This window comes from Halichoerus grypus, chromosome 13, assembly GCF_964656455.1.
Source record: "Halichoerus grypus chromosome 13, mHalGry1.hap1.1, whole genome shotgun sequence".
In the NCBI taxonomy this organism is placed as follows: Eukaryota; Metazoa; Chordata; class Mammalia; order Carnivora; family Phocidae; genus Halichoerus; species Halichoerus grypus.
In genome coordinates, this window is record NC_135724.1 from 13,632,113 (window position 1) to 13,651,483 (window position 19,371).

Consider the following 19,371-nt stretch of genomic DNA (forward strand, 5'->3'; position numbering starts at 1 on the left):
ACTTTCTATCGTACTTGAGCCCTTTCATTTTGTCTTTATATTCTTCTGCCCAGCCCCTCCACCCAAAACGGTGACCTAAAAAGGAGAAGGGGGAAGAGCTTTTTTGAGATGCAACAAAAAGTAAATGCAATAATGAATTGCTGAAGAAAGAATCCCCAGGAGCTTGTAACAACCTAAGAAATTCATACTCACAGGCGCCTGGGTGGCTCAGTTGGTTAAGCGACTGCCTTCGGCTCAGGTCATGATCCTGGAGTCCCGGGATCGAGTCCCACATCGGGCTCCCTGCTTGGCAGGGAGTCTGCTTCTCCCTCTGACCCTCCTCCCTCTCATGCTCTCTGTCTCTCATTCTCTCTCAAATAAATAAATAAAATCTTTAAAAAAAAAAAAAAGAAATTCATCCTCACTACCAATAAAACTGTAGAATATAGTCTTTACATGACAATGACGAGTTACACAGTAGCTGGAAATACAGGAAAAAGAAGGAAGAGCAATAAATGTAAAAGATATAACTTCAGTAGTCAGAAATCTAGAGATAATTTGAATCTCAGCAGAACTCTGAGAAAAACTATAAAAATATTAAGTGCTAGGTTTTCAAGACTGTAAAGGCTTTTTCCTCTACGTATGTAAAATAAAGCAGTTATATTAATGATCACAAAACAAGTATAGTGTGCACACGCACGTGTGTGTGTGTGTGTGTGTGTGTGTGTGTGTGTAGGAAAGGGGGAGGGAAAGAGGTAGAGGACGGATGAGAGTGGGGAGGGAGAGAAATTATACTAGACTTGTCTAAGACTGTAAACTATAAGCCCCATGAGGATGTGAACCACTTCTGTCTCATTCACTACTACATCCCCAGTCAACTCACATCTGTACACGGCGGCAATCAACACACCATTTGCCAAAAGAAAGAAGTTGGAAGACAGGTATTATGGGCTGAACTGTGTTCCCCCCAATAATTCACATGTTGAAGCCTTAGCCCTCCAGTACCTCTGAATGTGACTGTATATGGAGATAGGACCTTTAAAAGGATGATTAAGTTAAAATGAGGCTTTGGGGTAGGCCTTAATCCAATCTGACTGGTGTCCTTATAAGAGGAAACTTGGGCACACAAAGGGACACCAGGGTTCCAAGTGCACAGAGGAGGGGTCTTGTGAGGACACAGCAAGAAGACAGCCATCTGCAAGCCAAGAAGAGGGGCCTCGGGAGAAACCAATCCTGGCAACCCCCTGATCTTGGACTTCTCCAAGAACTATGAGAAAAAAAAACACTGCTGTAGTTTACTCATGCAGCCTGTGGTATTCTGTAATGGCAGCCCTGAGAAACTAATACAATGGGAAAGAGGGAAACTGGGAAGGAAAGAGTAAAATTGCAAGGAAGAAGCTGACTAACCAAAATATTAAGTGTTATCTCTAAGTTTCCAGAAACTTACACTTTCTCCTATATACTTTTCCAAAGTACAACAAATACTCTTTTGACGAAAAATACGTACTTTTTTTTTTAATAATTGGGGGTGGGAGGGTGATAAGTCCGTCCTTTTTTCCAAACCCCAAGACGTTTGGAGTTTGATAATATGAGGCTGTAAAAACTTACATATTTATAGAGTACCGGTAAGTCTATGGGTAAATCTAAGCATGTGCTGACTAAATAAAAGTAATGTCTAATTTCAGAAGTAAAAAGAAAAAAAAAAAAGACCAGTTGAAAGTAACACCAAGGAACAGGAGAAAAGTTATCAGAGTTAAAGTATTCTAAAGTCTTTGGGGTTTTGCTTTGTTTTTAAGACATACTGTTTTGGAATGGCGATTAACTACAGACTTTTTAGGTCACATATTCAAGTCAAATATTTTAAGGTAACCACTAAAATAATAAAGCAAATATAAAACTTCCAGATGAATAGAAAGTAAAGTGAAAACTAAAGAAAACCCTACCAAGAAAAGAGAATATCAAACCTAAATAGGAGAGGGGAGTATAAAATTAAAATCAAATAAATGGACTGAAATACAAATAAACGGGCTTCATTCATAGATTCTCATATTAAATTTTAAGCCTGCTATATGATGTTTAGAAGAAGGGCATAAATAGCAATACAGAAAGAACATCAAGGAAAGCTAGTGTGATCATATCAGTATCCAATAAAATATCCTTTAAGGAAAAGTCCCTTTTAGAAATAAAAGGTCACTAAATAACAATGAGAAAAAGATTCAGTCAACAAGATTAAAATTCTGAATTTACCTGCAATTTATCAACACAGTCTCAAAATACAGACAGCAAATATCATATGAATTAAAGTGGAAACTTAATGAATTCACAATCACTGAGAAACATTTTAATATATGGCCAATAGACTGAACACTCAAAAATTAGTAAGGCTACAGGAGATTTGAATGACACAACCAACAAGCATGACCTAATAATGAACATATATTACAGCCCAGCACCCAGCAATTAGAATATACCTGCTTCTCAAGCAGACATGGAACAATGATAAAAACCCACCAGGCCACAAAGTCAACCTCAACAAATCCCAATGAATCAGCATCATACAGGCACTTTCTCCGACAATTATGCCATAATTAGCAATAAATAACTCACAAAGAAAAAAAAAATCACAATAAAATTACAAAATATTTAGAACTGAACTACATATCAATGAAAACTAAAGCACCTCATTAAAATTTGTGGGATACCACTAAAGTGGTATTAAAGAGATATTTATGGGCTCCCACAGACTGTGTGTGTGTGTGTGTGTGTGTGTGTGTGTGTGTGTGTCCCATTCATATGTTGAAACCTAATCCCCAGTGTAATGATATTAGGAGGTGGGGCCTTTGGAGGTGATCAGATTATGAGGGTGGAGCCCTCATGAACGGGATTAGTGCCCTAATAAAAGAGACCCAGAGAGCGCCCTCTCCCTTCAGACTTGCGAGGATATAAGAATTCAGCAGTCTATAACCTGGAAAAGGGATCTCACCAGACCCTAGCTATGCTGGCACCCTGAACTGTGAGAAATACATTTTTGTTATTTAGAAGCCACCCAGGTGATGGTAGTTTGTTATAGCAGCCCAAACGGACTAAAAACTGGTCTTAGAAAAGAAGGACTGAAAATTAATTCACTAAGCATCTGACTTTAGTTAGGAATAAAATGAAACTCCTAAAAAACTGATTGACAGAATTAAGAATAAGGGCATACATTAATTAAATATGGCGGGAGGGGAACATAAGTTTCAGCAAAACTTAAGGCTGATTCTTTCAAAACCCAAATAATAGTTACAAATTTGTGGTTAGACCAACAATAAAGAGAAGGCACATACAAAGGAAACACTGCAAATGTGGTAGAGATTTCAATCATGTTGGAAAAACAGACATAGAATATTTTCTAGAAAAATGTATCTTCCCAAAACTGACCCTAGAAGAATTAGAAAATCTGACTATAGCTATAACCATTAGATAAATTGAAACACAAGTTGAAAACCTATAGGTCCAGAAGTTTAAACAAGTTCCACCAAACATTCAGGGAACAAACAGGTAACTCCTATCTTATACAAACTGTTACAGAAAAAATTTAAAAAGGGATCACTCCCAATTTACCTTTTGAAGCCAGTATAACTTTGAAACCAAAATAAGAGAAAAAACGGTTCAAAAAGGGAAGTTTAAGCTAATTCCACATGTAAAACATAAATAAAGTACTACTTAAAATATTAGCTAATAAAATTCACCAAGATAATTTAAGTTTTAAGAATTAATGGATCTTTTAATATTAGAAAAAACTAATACTAAATATATAATTTCATCACACTCCAGAGATTAAAGGGGGGAAAAAAAAACACCACAAAATCTCTACATACAGAAAAATAATAAAAATTCTTTCATGATTTTAAAAACAAACTTCTCATAACACTCTTAACCTTATAAAGTTTATCAACTAGTAAATTAAATGAAATTAAATGGCAAAATGAATTCCCTTTAAAGTAAGGAACAAAATTCAAGTAAGTTTCCTATCACCACCTTCTTTCAACACTATTGAAAGTCCTAGCCAGTGTGACAAGAAAAAGAAATATGTTTAAGACCCGAAAGAAATAATACCACCACTATTTGCAAGGTATATGGTTGACTATACAAAATAATTCAAAGAAATATAGAAACTATTAAAACCAACAACAAAAAACAAAAACTCAGCAAGTTTGCTAGATTTAAGATCAAAACACAAAAATAAATTGCATTACTATGCACCAGCAAACAATTTTAAAAAATTTAAATCCACCACATATAATATGAAAAAATATAAGATATATAGGAATGAACATCACAAAGCATGTGCCAGGTTGCTGAGATCCTAAGGTGTACACAGGTATGCATCTTAAAATAAAATAAAACCTACATGTGAATCAAATACAGCAAAATGTTACATTCAACAAAGCTGGGTAATAGTAATACAGGTATTCTTTTATTATTCCCAACTTGTCTTCAGGCTCAAAGTAGCTCACAACAAAAAAAAAATTTTTTTAAACGAAAAAGTACTGCAAAGCTAAAATCATTTGGGTAAAATCAAACTAAATTAATTGCTATTTAAAGCACATCATTCAAGTAGTGTTCACCTTACAATTTTCAAAGGCTGTTACAGGCAATATGTACAAAGAAGAAAATCAAATTGCTTAAATAAAACGCAACTATTTAACAGCAGGGAAGTGTTAACATCTGAGAAAACCTCACTATAAAAAAGTCAGTTTTTCTTCCAACTATCTTCCTCTCCTTATTAATATGTAACAATCCATTAAGCATGCACTACAATCTTCCCCTTGGAGGCCCAGAAATAGAGCCAGTGCTCAGCTATCTAGATTTAATACCTCTGACACAGACCATCTCTGACACAGCTCACTTGAAATTAGCACAGTATTTCAGCTTCAAATCTTCCATTTAAATCAGTTTTCCTCCAAATTGTAAAGAATCTTGTCATAATTTTCCTTTTATCTTTATGTAGAAAAGAAACATTGGCTAATATTTACTAACAGTAACTAATTTCTTAAATACAGGTAACTAAAAGGGGCAACAGTAACATGAAGAAGTTTTCTTTTAATCAGGAATTTCTCACAGATTTGGTCCAGTGATTATCATCATTTAAATGCTGAAGGTGCTTTGAAAAATGTAAAGCATTTTGTAAGTGCAGAGTGGTGATACTCCTGTTGTTGTTGCTATTATTAAAATCAGTTACTCAAAAAAAAAAGAAAATCTCTAATTTCTTTCAACATTACAGTGCTTCCCTGTAATAATCAACCTTACTATGTGAAGATTCCAAATGTTTTCAATAAGAGTTTATCATGTCTCCCACAAATGCCACTGAAGGACTTTAAAAACTGAAACTCCTTACTTATAATAGTGCCACTTGTTCTTTTCAGGTCACAATAAAAAATGTGCAAAATGAGCTAGATTTCTTAGTGACATGTCAGTTCATTGATAATTTAGGGTCATCCAAACTACATTTTCATATATTATCACTAAGAAATAAGAATTCAGACTGTGCTAGAACATGCTACTGGTAACTTGTATTTACTTTTTGGTTTTTTTACTCATGAGAAATTAAATATTCTCCTGGAGTCAAAGTGTATAGAACCTAACCTTACTCACACTTTTATAAAAGGCTGTCAGTAAGCAAGGAAAAGTTCAGGCAGGCTTAATATAACCACCCCCCCCCAAAAAAAACAATTACAATTTTAAAAAATTTTTATGAAGTAATCTCTATGCTCAACGTGGGGCTCGAACTCACAACCCTGAGATCAAGAGTCGCACGCTCCACCTACTGAGCCAGCCAGGCACCCCCTCAATTATAATTTTTTAAGTATGTATTGTTATAACACAAATAAGATTAAACTCTAAAACATAAAAGTATCTTTCAAGTATTGTTTTTGGCAATATCCAAATGCCAGGTTTAAAAACTTTATCAAATTATACCAGATACGCCTCCTAAACTACCCTCAAGTCTGTGAGCTCTGTCCATGTTGTACCCTTCCCTTTTTCACACTTGCTACATGTCCTTGTTAACACTGGACATAAACCAAAGGAAGAATTAAACTCCAAATTCTTAAGGAAGTCCAGCTAGTATGTTCTCCAAACACAAATAAATTTAAATCTCTTTCTTAGAAATCTATTGCTAACTTAGATGTTATTAATGATAAACATCTGCACACCTATAGAGGTTATTTCTACACTGTACATACCACAATTACAGTCACTTTTGATAATGCATGCCAATGGAAGAATAGAGGAACTAGCATCAGTGAAATTTCGAACATGGATGTACATTACAAGATTTTTTCTCTTACTACGTTTTTTCCATTGAATAGTTTTGTTTACTGGTTCCTGTCCTCCGTCACTCATTCAACAAGAATTTACTGAGTACCTACTATGTGCCAAGCATTCTGTTAGATTCTAAAACTACAAACACCAATTTCCATGGGGGCATGAGAATAGATTCATACAATGCACTGAACAAGTCTTATGATAGAGATACAAAGCACAATGGGAACATCAGCAGGCACTCTGACCATTTATCTGAATAAACATCAATTGTTAGACAGTAAAATAGCCCAAACACCAGCTGGAGTGAAACATGTAGCAAAAAATTAGAAGTAAACTACCATGCATAGATTTTAAGCAATCCCACACAGAGGAAAGCAATTCCTATTGCTCTAAGTTGCAGTTCACTAACCTACCATGGTAGCCCACTGGGACCAGGCAGGAAACCATGAGAGGAGCACTTGGGGTAACGGGAAAAAGAGAGACACCCTCTGAAGTGAGGTGCCGCCACTCATCAGCTATAACCTGGCCATTGCCACAGACACCTAGTATGCCCACATCTCGTGACTTAAAAAAAAAAAAAAAATCTTGATTTTTATGTGAAACTTTATAATATTTAAATGATAGCAATTAATTTTAAAATATTTCAGGGGCACTCAGGTGGCTCAGTCAGTTAAGCGTCTGACTCTTGACCTCAGCCCAGGTCTTGATCTCAAGGTCATGAGTTCAAGCCCCACATGGAGCCTACTTAAAAAAAAAAAAAATTTCAGTGTCCACCAAACAAAACAGGTCTGTGAGCCACACATGGCCCAGTGGGCACTAGTTTTGGACCTCCGTTATAAGTCCTCCAAAAGAAGATCCAACTTAACTCTCTTGATCAAGATAAAGCTAAACAGGGGTGCCCGGGTGGCTCAGTCAGTTAAGCATCTGCCTTCGGCTCAGGTCATGGTCCCAGGGTCCTGGGATCTAGTCCTGCATTGGGCTCCCTGCTTAGCAGGAAGTCTGCTTCACCCTCTCCCTCTGTCCTCCCCCCGCCAAAACTCTCGCTCTCAAATAAATGAATAAAATCTTTAAGAAAAAAAAAAGATAAAGTTAAACAAAACTCAAAAGGAAAAAAAAAAAATCAAAAGTATATACCCAAACTTTCAATACACTCCTGTTAACACCACAGAGATGTAATCCCAAAAATCTAAACTGTGGGAAACTCTAGAGGACAGATACCCTGTTTTTTTCCAACAAGTAAATTACAAGGGAAAGAGGAGAGGGGGAGGCTGAAGGGGAAAAGAGAGACAGAAGGGAAATCTAAAATCAAAGAAATGTAAACAAAAAACCAATCACAAGATATTGACATTTCAGTAATTCAAATTAAAAATTTAAGATACTTGGAAATTTGAACACTGACTAGATATTTGTTGAAAAACAGGAATATTAATTTTTTAAACAAAATTAGTGTCATGGTTGTTTTTTAAAAGAGTGCTATACTTTAGAGATACTTGAGATACTTATAGATGAAATGAAAGAACGTCTAGGATCTGCTTCAAAATAATCTAGGCAGAAGGAGGGACTCAAGATAAAACAAGATTGGCCCTGAGTAGGTAACTGTTGATGCCAGCCAGGCAATCAGTATACAAAGCTTCATCACACTATTTTGCCTACATTTTTTTTTTTTTTTTTGAGAGAGACAGACAGACAGAGAGAGAGCGGGGCGGGGGGGGGTAGAGGAGGAGAGAGAGAATCTAAAGCAGGCTCACGCCTAGCACAGAGCCCATCAGGGGCTCGATCTCATGACCCTGAAATCATGACATGAAATTCTGCATACTTTTCAAAATGTTTTTGAAATTTCCCTAACAACAATAAAAATCCTAAAATAAAAAAACTTTTACCTGTTTCCTGTTTTACTATCACTTACTATCTCATCAAAAAATAGGAAAATAATGCAAAATATAAAGACAACCAAGGGAAAAAAAAAAGGAGAAAGAAAGTAATAGTTTCACTAATCCCTATAAAGAAACTAATGAACCTGCCCTTAACTGAAAATTTGACTTTGTGGACAAATGACGCCAAGACCTCTCTCATTTATGGATAAAAAGTGTACAAAAAAGAGATCCTATGGTATAATCTCATTGAATGTCTTCCTGAAAGAACATAAAAACTGTAATGCTGTATTCCAACTTCATTGAAATAGAAGTTGATTGCTAATGTGCCAAGAGAACACAGTGAATTGGTGTTTTTTTTTTTTTTAAATTTCCTCAATCAAACATGCTTGATATTCAGCATAGCTTATTATCGCTGGGGTTGAGTTAGGGGAAGTTGGGAGTGTACAACAGGGAATGTTTATATACTACTCATTTGATGAAGGGTACTAATTTTTCTTTTCTAAGAAAGGGAAAATTGAGTGGGTTGTGGGGGGAGTAAAATAAAGCTTTCTGTAAAAATGAATGTGAGGCTGGTAAAAAGCCTACGCCTTTATGCTCAGACCCTGGCCCCATGTAATTTGAGAGTATCGTGGGTTCTCAGCGCAGAGTCAGTGCAGCAGGGTAAGGAGCTAGGCGGCTACAGGGAAGGCTGGAAAGGGAAAGAAAGCGCCTGGAGGGAGTGTACATAGGAAAGCGAGAAAACTGGCTGTTCTTAGCGTATCCAGGGTAGAAGGCTTAATATAGAAAAGACAGGGTTACTTTTATCCTCCTTTTATCCTCCCTACTGATAAGACAAAGGAAAGTTATAAAATGATGGTCATGACACCCATCCTAGAATGAGACAAAGCTAAATAACATTTGATAACCTAATGGAATGGTTTCCTATTATTCTTAAAATCAACTCCAAGACACTAACTATAGCCTATAAGACCCTTGCAGCCAAACATAACCTAGAGAGCATACTGACATATTTTGCATTTAATTGGGAGGGGCCGGGGGGGAGCTATGATGACCAAAGCACTCAACTTGCCAAAAGTTGACCCCAGACCACACACACCCAGATCTGGCCCTGACTATTCTCCAGCCTTGCCTCCTGATACTCTCAATCTCACTCACTGTACTACACTCACAGTGGTCCTTCCTCTAGGTCCTTAAACCATGCTGGGCTCCCCCCTTCATGGCCTCCACATATACTATTTTCCTATCTGGAATGCTCTTCCACGTACCCTGTACCCCAAACCCTCAAACCACTATTGATCCTTCAGGTCTCAGCTTATCAACAAGGATTCACCGCTACAAAAAAATACTATATTTTTCCTTAGTGGCACATGCCACAATTATTTATATAGGTATGTGTTTGACAAGTTTGACTTGCTATAAAGTCACAAGGGCAAGGACTATGTCTGTCTTGTTAAAGACTGGCATGTAGTGGACACAGGTTCAAGAATTATTTGCAAGGAGGAAAGGAGGGAGTATCCTCCCAGTACTATCTTACTGTGCTCTGTTTTATGATCATCTATATCCTTGTGCAATCTGGCTTAAGCTTCTATAAAAATGCAGACCTGTCGGATTCATTTTCCCCCCAACCTTCAAAGTACCTCATGCCTTGGAAAGCAAGCACTCTGCAACTATCTGAATTGACTAAGTATAGGAGAAAAAAAGAGTATCCCATAAAAAGTTTCGTTACACTGATCAGTGAATTTTGAACATAAACAAAACTTTGTGCCTACAACCGCCAACCCAATAAAGTTCCTGAGCAAGTTAAAAAAAAGCAACAAAAAACATAAAAACAACTCTACTGCCACTCCACCAGGTTCTCCAAATCAGAAGCAATGATCCTTCTTTCTCCCAGTATTACCGCTGTTTGGCAATTCACCATATTTGATATGAAGAGTTATGGTTATCTCTCAAGAGTTTCTATCCTATTCCTCAAAACATCTTTATTAAAAATCTATAGAAACCAACTTTGTAACTGGAATATAAAATAACCAGATGATCTAGGGCGCCTGGGTGGCTCAGATGGTTAAGCGTCTGCCTTCGGCTCAGGTCATGATCCCAGGGTCCTGGGATCAAGTCCCACATCGGGCTCCCTGCTCCTTGGGAGCCTGCTTCTCCCTCTGCCTCTCTCTCTCTCTGTGTCTCATGAATAAATAAATAAAATCTTTAAAAATAAATAAATAAATAAAATAACCAGATGATCTAGAGACTACAGTAAATATTTGGGCAATTATATTCTTAAGAACAACCAAACTGGAGAAACAAATTGAGGGTTCTAGGGGGAGGGGGGTCGGGGGGATGGGTTAGCCTGGTGATGGGTATTAAAGAGGGCACATACTGAATGGAGCACTGGGTGTTATACGCAAACAATGAATCATGGAACACTACATCAAAAACTAATGATGTAATGTATGGTGATTAACATAACAAAATACAATTAAAAAAAAAAACCCAAACTGCTGGTTTTTCATTTGTTTCAATAACCACAATTTGGAATCTCAGCATCCAGCTTGAGTACTGAGCACAAAACACAAAGTCGATGCTTGCTACAATTATCAAGAGGAAAAATGATAGGTTTGACATGGTTTCTTAACAATATTATTTAACAATAATTGTCCCCTACACAATTTGATTTATACCCATCTAATCTTATCATTTATCATGTCCTTATGCTCACTTTATAAACAGATTCAAGCCACAAGTCACTTTGAAAAATCTAGGAATGAAAAATGTGTCTTCAGAACCAGCTCTCATCTCTGCAAGTATAATCAATAGGTTATGAGGAAGGAAAAAAAAACTATCTCAGAAGTTTTATTACTCCACAAGTGATTTTATAAACAGAAAGGAAACAGGATATAACAGAAGGTACAATCCCTACTTTGTCATTTAGTAGTTCCAACTTTTCTGAAGGTTTTTGACCATTATATCTATATACTTACCCTCCCCCCAACACACACACACACACACACACACACACACACACTCTCACAGATTGGGAGGAAGGAACCAAAACTGTGCAATCAAAACTGTGCAAAACAAAGCTACCCAATACAAGCACTTCCAAACTTATAAATCTGAGTTTGGCAATCATTTCCTGCATCTCTACTTCACAAACACCCCCCAGCCCCACCCAGTGCAATAAGGTGCTTCAGAGTAGTCCAAGAAAGGAACACCCCACAGAAAAGTCAGCATAGGTTGAAATCACAGGCATAAATTCCCAAAAGGGCATAGACTATGATTAGTTGGGTGATTCACTCAAGGAAAAGTATATTACAATAAATACCAAGAGTTGGTTTTTCCTTAACCTTCCAATTCATTAAGAAAATTGAGGCCCAGCTTCCTGAACTATCTCTCAAATAAATCTTTATCCTTACCCATCCTTCCTAATAGCCTCAAAGAAATAGATGCCCTCTATAGACACACAGCTAACTCTTTCATGGGGGCTCATGATATCGTCCCTCTTATTTCCTTCAGGACTTTCTTTCATTTTTCCCTCTCCATTCATGCATCATCCTTAGCTTTTCCCGCTCTCTCTTTCCCTTCAGGATAGAAATGATGTTCAAGTCTTTTCCTTCAGGACCACTTCCCTTCTTTCTACTGAGGCTTAACTTATATCGAATAAAGCACACAAACCATAAGGCTACATTCAATGTTTATACCCAGGAAACTAAAACTCAGAAAACCACAAAGAACATTATCAGCAGCAGATGGCTCAAGCCCCTGCCCATCAATATGCCCCCGAAAGGTAACAACTATTATGACATATTGCCAAAAATTAGTTTTGCCTGTTAACCGACCTTCATATAAATACAGTTGTACAGTAGGTCTCTTTTATTCTTTGTTCTTTCACTCAACATAATCCACTCCCACTTTTTTTTTGTTAGAAATTTCTTTATTCTTACTTATTAAGCACCAGCTTAATACTGCAGAACATTTCAAATCACCCTTCAACAACTCATTCTTCCCTCCCCCACCCAAATTCTTGATAAAGAGCTCTTCAAGTGAAGGCATGCTCTCTTCTCTCTTCTGTATAAAATTTTATCAAATAAAGGCAAATAACTATGTACATCTTGCTGTAAAATGCTGCCCACGGCTGTGGAAAGTGTCTGCCGAGGCTCCTTTCACTGTCTAGGCCCTGAAAGACTCTTGTTCATGAACTGTCTCTTCACAAAGCAAGTCCACCACTTGCTAGGTTTATCATTCTGAGGGTCAAAAACTTTCTCACAAAGTCTCAGTCCAGTCTCTTGTCTCAGCTGCTGCAAGTAGGCCCTCATTACCTCATCTTCCTGTTTGTTTGCAGGTTTGGCATAAATTGCATTAAGTGGAAAACCAGGCTCTCCAGGAACGGGAAAATTAGTGATTCCCAGCATATACATTTCTTTTTCACCTTGGCTTTTGGAATTGCACTTTTGGAGTTTCTTAAGAGACACTCAGAAATGTAGAGAGTTATATATATCAAGGTTCTATCAGCTTCATTCTTAATCTCATAGTTTTTGAAGAAGACATTGGCCTTGAAGTAACAGATGGCTTCATCCACAATATCTGTATCTTTTGTCTCTCTAAGGACAGGTCCTTTGAACTGACTTCTGATAGGCAACAGTGCCATGTTTCCAATGAGTTTGATGTCAGGGTCCATGAGAGAAGAGTGGTAAGCCGGTATCTTGGCGGCGCCCGGGTTTCAAACTAGATGAGGAGGCTGGGGTTCAAGCGTGGCGCTTCCCGTCCACGGCCCAGCCTGCACTCCCACTTTTTAAATACAAGCATTCTTCAGAGTTGCTCCCTCGGCCTGTCCTCACTCCACCCACTCAATCAAGCACTTTCATTCAGTCCAAACACTTCACTGACTGCCTAACATAGATGCTCCTTGAGCTCCCTCCAGAAATACTTGAATGTCCTTCAGGCACCTTAACTTTAACACATCCAAAATCTAAATTGCCATCTTTCCACCAACCTACCCCCCCCCCCCCCGCCCACAAAGCCAATTCCTGCTCCTGTATTCTGCCTGTTGGGCGATGGGATTACAGTCAATCAAACCAGAAACCTCCAAGTCATCCTGACACACAAACCCTGTCAGTCTTATGCACACTGTATCCCTGACATGGGATATAGTGACACACCTTCCTGACCTGGAAGACATACTCAAATTAGTGCCAGAATGAATAATAAATCCTGAACTACTCCTTCCCCCCCACCAACATATAATCATTCAATAAGACCCAAGAATTCTACACTCTAAGCAACAACAATTCCCATTCTGAAGTTCTTCATCTGCACTAACCTAGTCCAGATCTTTCTCATCTAGTGCTCAGGTAGCACCTTGGTCCCCATACCAGGAATGCCCTATCCCATCCACTCCTATTCCTAGTCTACTCTTTCCAGTATTCAAAATAATCTTCCACCCACCCCAACTGCAGAGACCTGATTAGTTTCCTATTTGGTATCACAACCACATTGTACAAACCTCAAAAGCGACACACTCTGTATTGCAATTCTTTCTTTCTCCCTACTAGGCTGAACTCCTTGAGGCAATTCTTTCTTTGGATCTCCAGCTCCTAACAGAGTGCTTTCAAATGTTAATGAAAGACAGCGCTAAGGCAGTAACCAAGTCTCTAGCCACTCCTCTCCCATCCATCCTCCAGCTGGCTACCAGTTAACACCCTAGAATACAAACCTAACCATGTCACCCCCACATACTTAAAATGCTCAGTAGCTCCCACTGCTTATCAAGTCAAGTCCTTAGCATGTGAGGCCTTTCATCATCTGGCCCCAACCTCCTTTTCCATTTCACCTCCAACCACTTTAAACTCATCACCTAACACTTCACCATTGGAGCTACCCACCATTTCCTACCTACATGGTGCCCTTTCATTCGTGCTTTTCCTGCCCCACCCTTGTCATGCAGTTCTAGCCCCTCATTCACAAAGGGAATCCTTCCCATGGAGCTTTTCCAAGGCATTCCATTTCTAGGGAGAGCTGCTTTATCGGGTTTCCGCGTTCCCTGAGCCCTCTGTAAATGCCTTCATTAAGGTATTTCAAGTTTTATTATAATTGTTTATGTAATTTACACACACACACACACACACACACACACACACACACACACACACACCCCAGATAGGAAAGCCTCGACATTCAAAAGGCATTCATCCTGAGAGCTTCATAAATTTAATATAAACATTATTTTTAGACCTCTCCACTTTTGTCCATAGCCATAGCCAGCACTAGCATTTATTTTAAATGCGAAAAAAATGAGTCATAAGGAAACCAAGTAAATAATGTTTATATCACCTTCCTGAGAGTTACTGCACGTACTATAAGCAGAAGGCAACAGAGCTCCACTGAGCTCTGGAAGCTGGATGGTGAGCCAGGTGCATTTACCAGCTAAACGGATGGCTTTAGTCAGTTTAACATGTACTACACCATTCACGTTCATCCTCTGCAAAATCAGTCCTCAACTGATAAATATTTGTAAATATTAAGAATAGAAGATACACCTTCATTCATTCTCATATCACCAACCCCTAACTCTAGCACCTGCTCCTTCAACTTTACTGAACTAGTGATATGAACTACTTTCATGAACTGACCCACAATTCTCTCATCACTCAAGCTGCACACGTGTCATCTTTGAGCTTCTTTCATCAAAATGGCCAATTAGCTACTGAGTCCTAGGATAACATCTTCACAGGTCTCCTTTTCTCCCTCCACTGCTCTAATTTAGGCCCTCAGTATCTCACTAAGCCACACAAGCTCCGAATGATTTCTTTCCTTCAATTCTAACCTCTCCCACTCGCAATTCATCCAATGCCATCCCTTCTTAAAGTGCACTGTGCAGCTGAATCAACCTGAGAATCTTCTAAGTCTGAGGTGGGGCCTGAGATTCTACATTTCTAACACGCTCCTGGGAGATGCTGATGATGCTACTCCATAGATCACATCTCAAGGAGCAAAGCTCCACTCAACATTATCCTGGAATAATGCTTACCTAGTAAGCAGTCAACAGGCAAAGGCCAGATGACCATCAATCAGGCGAGCACAGATTTCTGTGCTAGGTAGGAAACTGGCCTAGATGCCCTTGGTCCCTTCCAGTGCTCAGATTCTATGCCCTCCCCCTCACATATCCACGCAGTTGTCACCCATTTTATACCTGTGGAGCCTAGAAAAGCTATAACCTAGCAGGTATTTCTTCAATTATCACATTCACCAGAATCTGATTTAGTAACTATCCACAGACAACTCAGGTTGATCCTACTCCAGTATCACAAATGTTTCTAAAAGATAAAGAAGACACTGTGCAAAGGGATAAGCATAGTTGTGCTTATGATGGTACCTTAAAGATAAATGAACACACAACTTTCCTTTATCCATCAGTATTATTTGGAGGTTGAAGCCACTGGGGTTAATCTGCCAGTTTCTTAGAACCAAGAGGGCTGTCAACCATTTTTGTTTTATTGCTTGGTTGTGGGGAGGGGGTGAAGGTGGGAGATGTGACACACATGTCCAGAAGCAGGAAGCAATGACAGCTCCCAATTCTCTATTAGCAGCTGCAAGCTGATTCAGGATATAAAACAAGCATTCTGACTGTATTAACTACAAAACAAGCCCTAGTTTCAGAAATGGACTTTTATGTGGTATCTTCAGAATGACATTATCCTCTTAAGTAGTTCCAACATATCTGTTTACAGAACTTCTGTCATCATGTATTTATTAATGAGACAATACCATTCAGATTGTGGTTAAAAACACCAATCACTCTTACAACTTGGTTACAGAGCAAGGGATTTGGAGTGTCTGCTTTAAAATCACAAGGACCAATAACTACTCTCTATATGATTACACTGATGCTAACATTTCTGTTACTATCCCCCATAAAATCAGCTTGTCGAGTGTTGATATAACTCTAATGAGTTAACTTAAGTCTCTGTAAAAATTAGTCACAGAGGGCAAAACGGTGCTAATAACAGTGGAAAACACACATTGGCAAGTGATTAACCTCAATGTTGATGAGTATGAAGGAGAAGCATTTTCATTTGAATTAGAAATATAAATCAATTTATTTTAATCAGACAGGATCTGAATAACTTTTCTTTTTACCATGCTGTTTGTCATAATTTAAAAACAAAACAAAAAAGTAAAATGAAGATCTTTTTTCCAGTGTTGCCATTCACATTACTACACAAGACAATGTTTCACAGAGACATTTGCCTCCTATTTAAAACAAAAACAAAACAAAATTTATAACAGGCCATTAGTAAAGATTTAACTTGCCATATGTGTAGTACAAGTTTTCCAGCCATGGATTAAAAAGCTAGTATGTTGCTTTTGTTTAAATGAACACTCAAGAACTGTGTCTCCTCCTGGCCCAACAAGAAGTCTTCATCAGTGAAGATTCAAACACTAGATGAGCACAGTTAAAAATAAAATTTCCAGATTATGACCAACTCATCATCATCCAAATTTTACATTACTGCAGTCTACATGTCACTGAATTATTTTTTTAAAGATTTTATGTATTTATTTGACAGAGAGAGACACAGCGAGAGAGGGAACACAAGCAGGGGGAGTGGGAGAGGGAGAAGCAGGCTTCCCGCGGAGCAGGGAGCCCAATGCGGGGCTCGATCCCAGGACCCCGGGATCATGACCTGAGCCGAAGGCAGACGCTTAACGACTGAGCCACCCAGGTGCCCCCATATGTAACTAAATTAAAAGAAATTAACTGCCTCCAGAAGATAAACACATTTCCCATAACTCTCATAAATCTGAGGAATGAAAAACCCTCATAGGCCTTATAAAAAGAAATAAGAGAATGTCTTTCAAATGTATGGCAGGACCCTGGCACCAGGCTTCAGGGCAACATGGAGCATGCACACATTTGCATTTTCTTTTCAAGAAAGCAAAATTAGGGGCGCCTGGGTGGCTCAGATGGTTAAGCATCTGCCTTTGGCTCAGGTCGTGATCTCGGGGTTCTGGGGTTGAGCCCTGTGTTGGGCTCCCTGCTCAGTGCGGAGCCTGCTTCTCCCTCTCCCCTCCACTCGTGCTCTCTCAAATGAATAAATATCTTTAAAAAAAGCAAAATTAATAATTGCTTAATCCAGAATTTAGACCCTTACAAGCTGCGATACCACATGGAGCCCAAATGATTCAAGTGGATAAAAAGGCCTAGATGCCTAGATAGAAGGAAATACATAAATCTTAAAGGATGGAGCTGGAATTGCTACTCCTAAACTGGGTCTGACTGGATTTGAACTAGTAATTTATGGTTGCTCCCCAAACAATTCAGGGTCCCAGAATTAAGGCAATAGTCTACTCCTTCTGGTCCCTCAAGCCTTGGCTCCGGGGCCTCCTGGGGATTCACAACATTGCTACGACAGCCATCTATGAACCCTGCCTCTACTGGGACACTTTTCACCTTGGTATAAAAATGATGGCTTGCCTGTTTTTTTCCACAAACATGCCCTCAAAATTATAAGTATGTCAAGGGATCCTAGAAAATTCAAATTAGTCATCTCTGAATCAAAAGCACCTTTGACATAATAGATACAATAACTGATGGATGGACAGATGAAAGTATACTGTCTGCCAATCACTGAGCAACTATATATCCCATCTTCCTTAACGAGCCCTAATTAACTCTAACATTTGTGGCAATTTACTGATGCTAAGAATAATAAAACCACACTACATTTGTGTAACATCTCACAGTTTACAAAGCATTTCCACATATATCATCAAATCTGAACCTCCCAAAGTTCTTTGAGACAGATTTATTTTATCACTTCTCTCCTTCTCTCTCATGAGCTTAAGGAGGTTCAGAGGCTCATTCGAGGTCTCACATCAAGTAACGAAGCCCACGGTCAAGTCTAGGTGTCCGGGTCCTCCATCAATGAATGCTCTTTCCACCCTAAGCCCAGGACTTGGTTTCTAACAACCAGTACGACTGTGCCAGGCACTTTCACACATTTCATGTGATCTTCTCAACAATCCTGTAGAACACAAAAGCATGAACTCTTTCAACAGAGAAGGAGGGGCGCCTGGGTGGCTCAGCTGGTGGACGGTCTGACTCTTGGTTTCAGCTGGGGTCGTGATCTCGAGCCCAGAGTCAGGCTCTGCGCTGGGCAGGGAGTCAGCTTGGGATTCTCTCTCTCCGTCTGCCCCTCCCTCTCTCTCTCTCAAATAAGTAAATAAATCTTGGGGCGCCTGGGTGGCTCAGTCGATTAAGCGTCTGCCTTCGGCTCAGGTCATGATCCCGGGGTCCTGGGATTGAGCCCCATATGGGGTTCCCTGCTCAGCGGAGAGTCTGCTTCTCCCTCTGCCCCTCCTCACCCCCGCCCCTGCTCGAATTCACTTGCTCTCTTTCTCCAATAAATAAATAAAATCTTAAAATAATAAATCTTAAAAAAAAAAAAAAGAAGAAGAAGGAAAGAAGCAAATAGAGCTCCAGGGGCAGTGGCAGATAGAGAACTCAAGTCCATGCCTTAACTACTTCAAAATCTATGCTTCCCAAATGCTGATATGCCCAAACTGGCTCCAGAAGGTTATTAGAGATAAGTTCTCCACATTCAGCAAAAGAAGGTGGATACTGACTAGTTGACTGTGGTGTCAGATGCCTGGACCTGAGTTCTGTCTGTGCCTTACTCACTGTACAAATCCAGATGAGTTACTATACTGCTCTGGAACTCACTCCCTCCAACTGTAATACTAGGGTAATAATATGGTCTACCTCACAGGGTTGTTATGAGGCTCAAATTAGCTAATATATATAAAGCACTTAAAACACTGCCTAGCATGTAGTAAGGGTGATATAAATGTTTGCTAAATAACAAAATATTACTCAATTTCTTGAACATTATATATAGGGAGTTTTTGCACTTGTTTCTTCTAATTAAAAAAAATGCCATCTAGTTTGTCATTGTGGAAGAAATGATACTTGTAAACACCTAAATAAATCTGGCAACTGCAACTTTATTTCTTTTAGTATTTTAGGGCAATGGGTGTGGAGATTTTCCCTGTAAGTGTTAATGGATTCAAGTCTAGAATCTATTCCAGCTAAGATAATTTGGAACTTAGGCAAATACAATTAAAAGCCTACAGAAGAGAATCCCAGTTCTCTACCAAAGAGGGTCTAATAAGGCCATGAAATGCAACAGTAGTACAATTTTTGTCTTGTGGTCACATA

The 19,371-nt window shown here is 38.8% G+C and overlaps 1 protein-coding gene and 1 pseudogene across 1 annotated transcript in view; both read right to left on the reverse strand.

Moving 5' to 3' along the window:
- The window catches only part of PHLPP1 (PH domain and leucine rich repeat protein phosphatase 1), a 217,184-nt gene that overhangs the window by 185,562 nt on the left and 12,251 nt on the right, over positions 1 to 19,371 (reverse strand). The window lies entirely within an intron of this gene.
- LOC144379860 (actin-related protein 2/3 complex subunit 3-like) lies at positions 12,161 to 14,038 on the reverse strand (annotated as a pseudogene).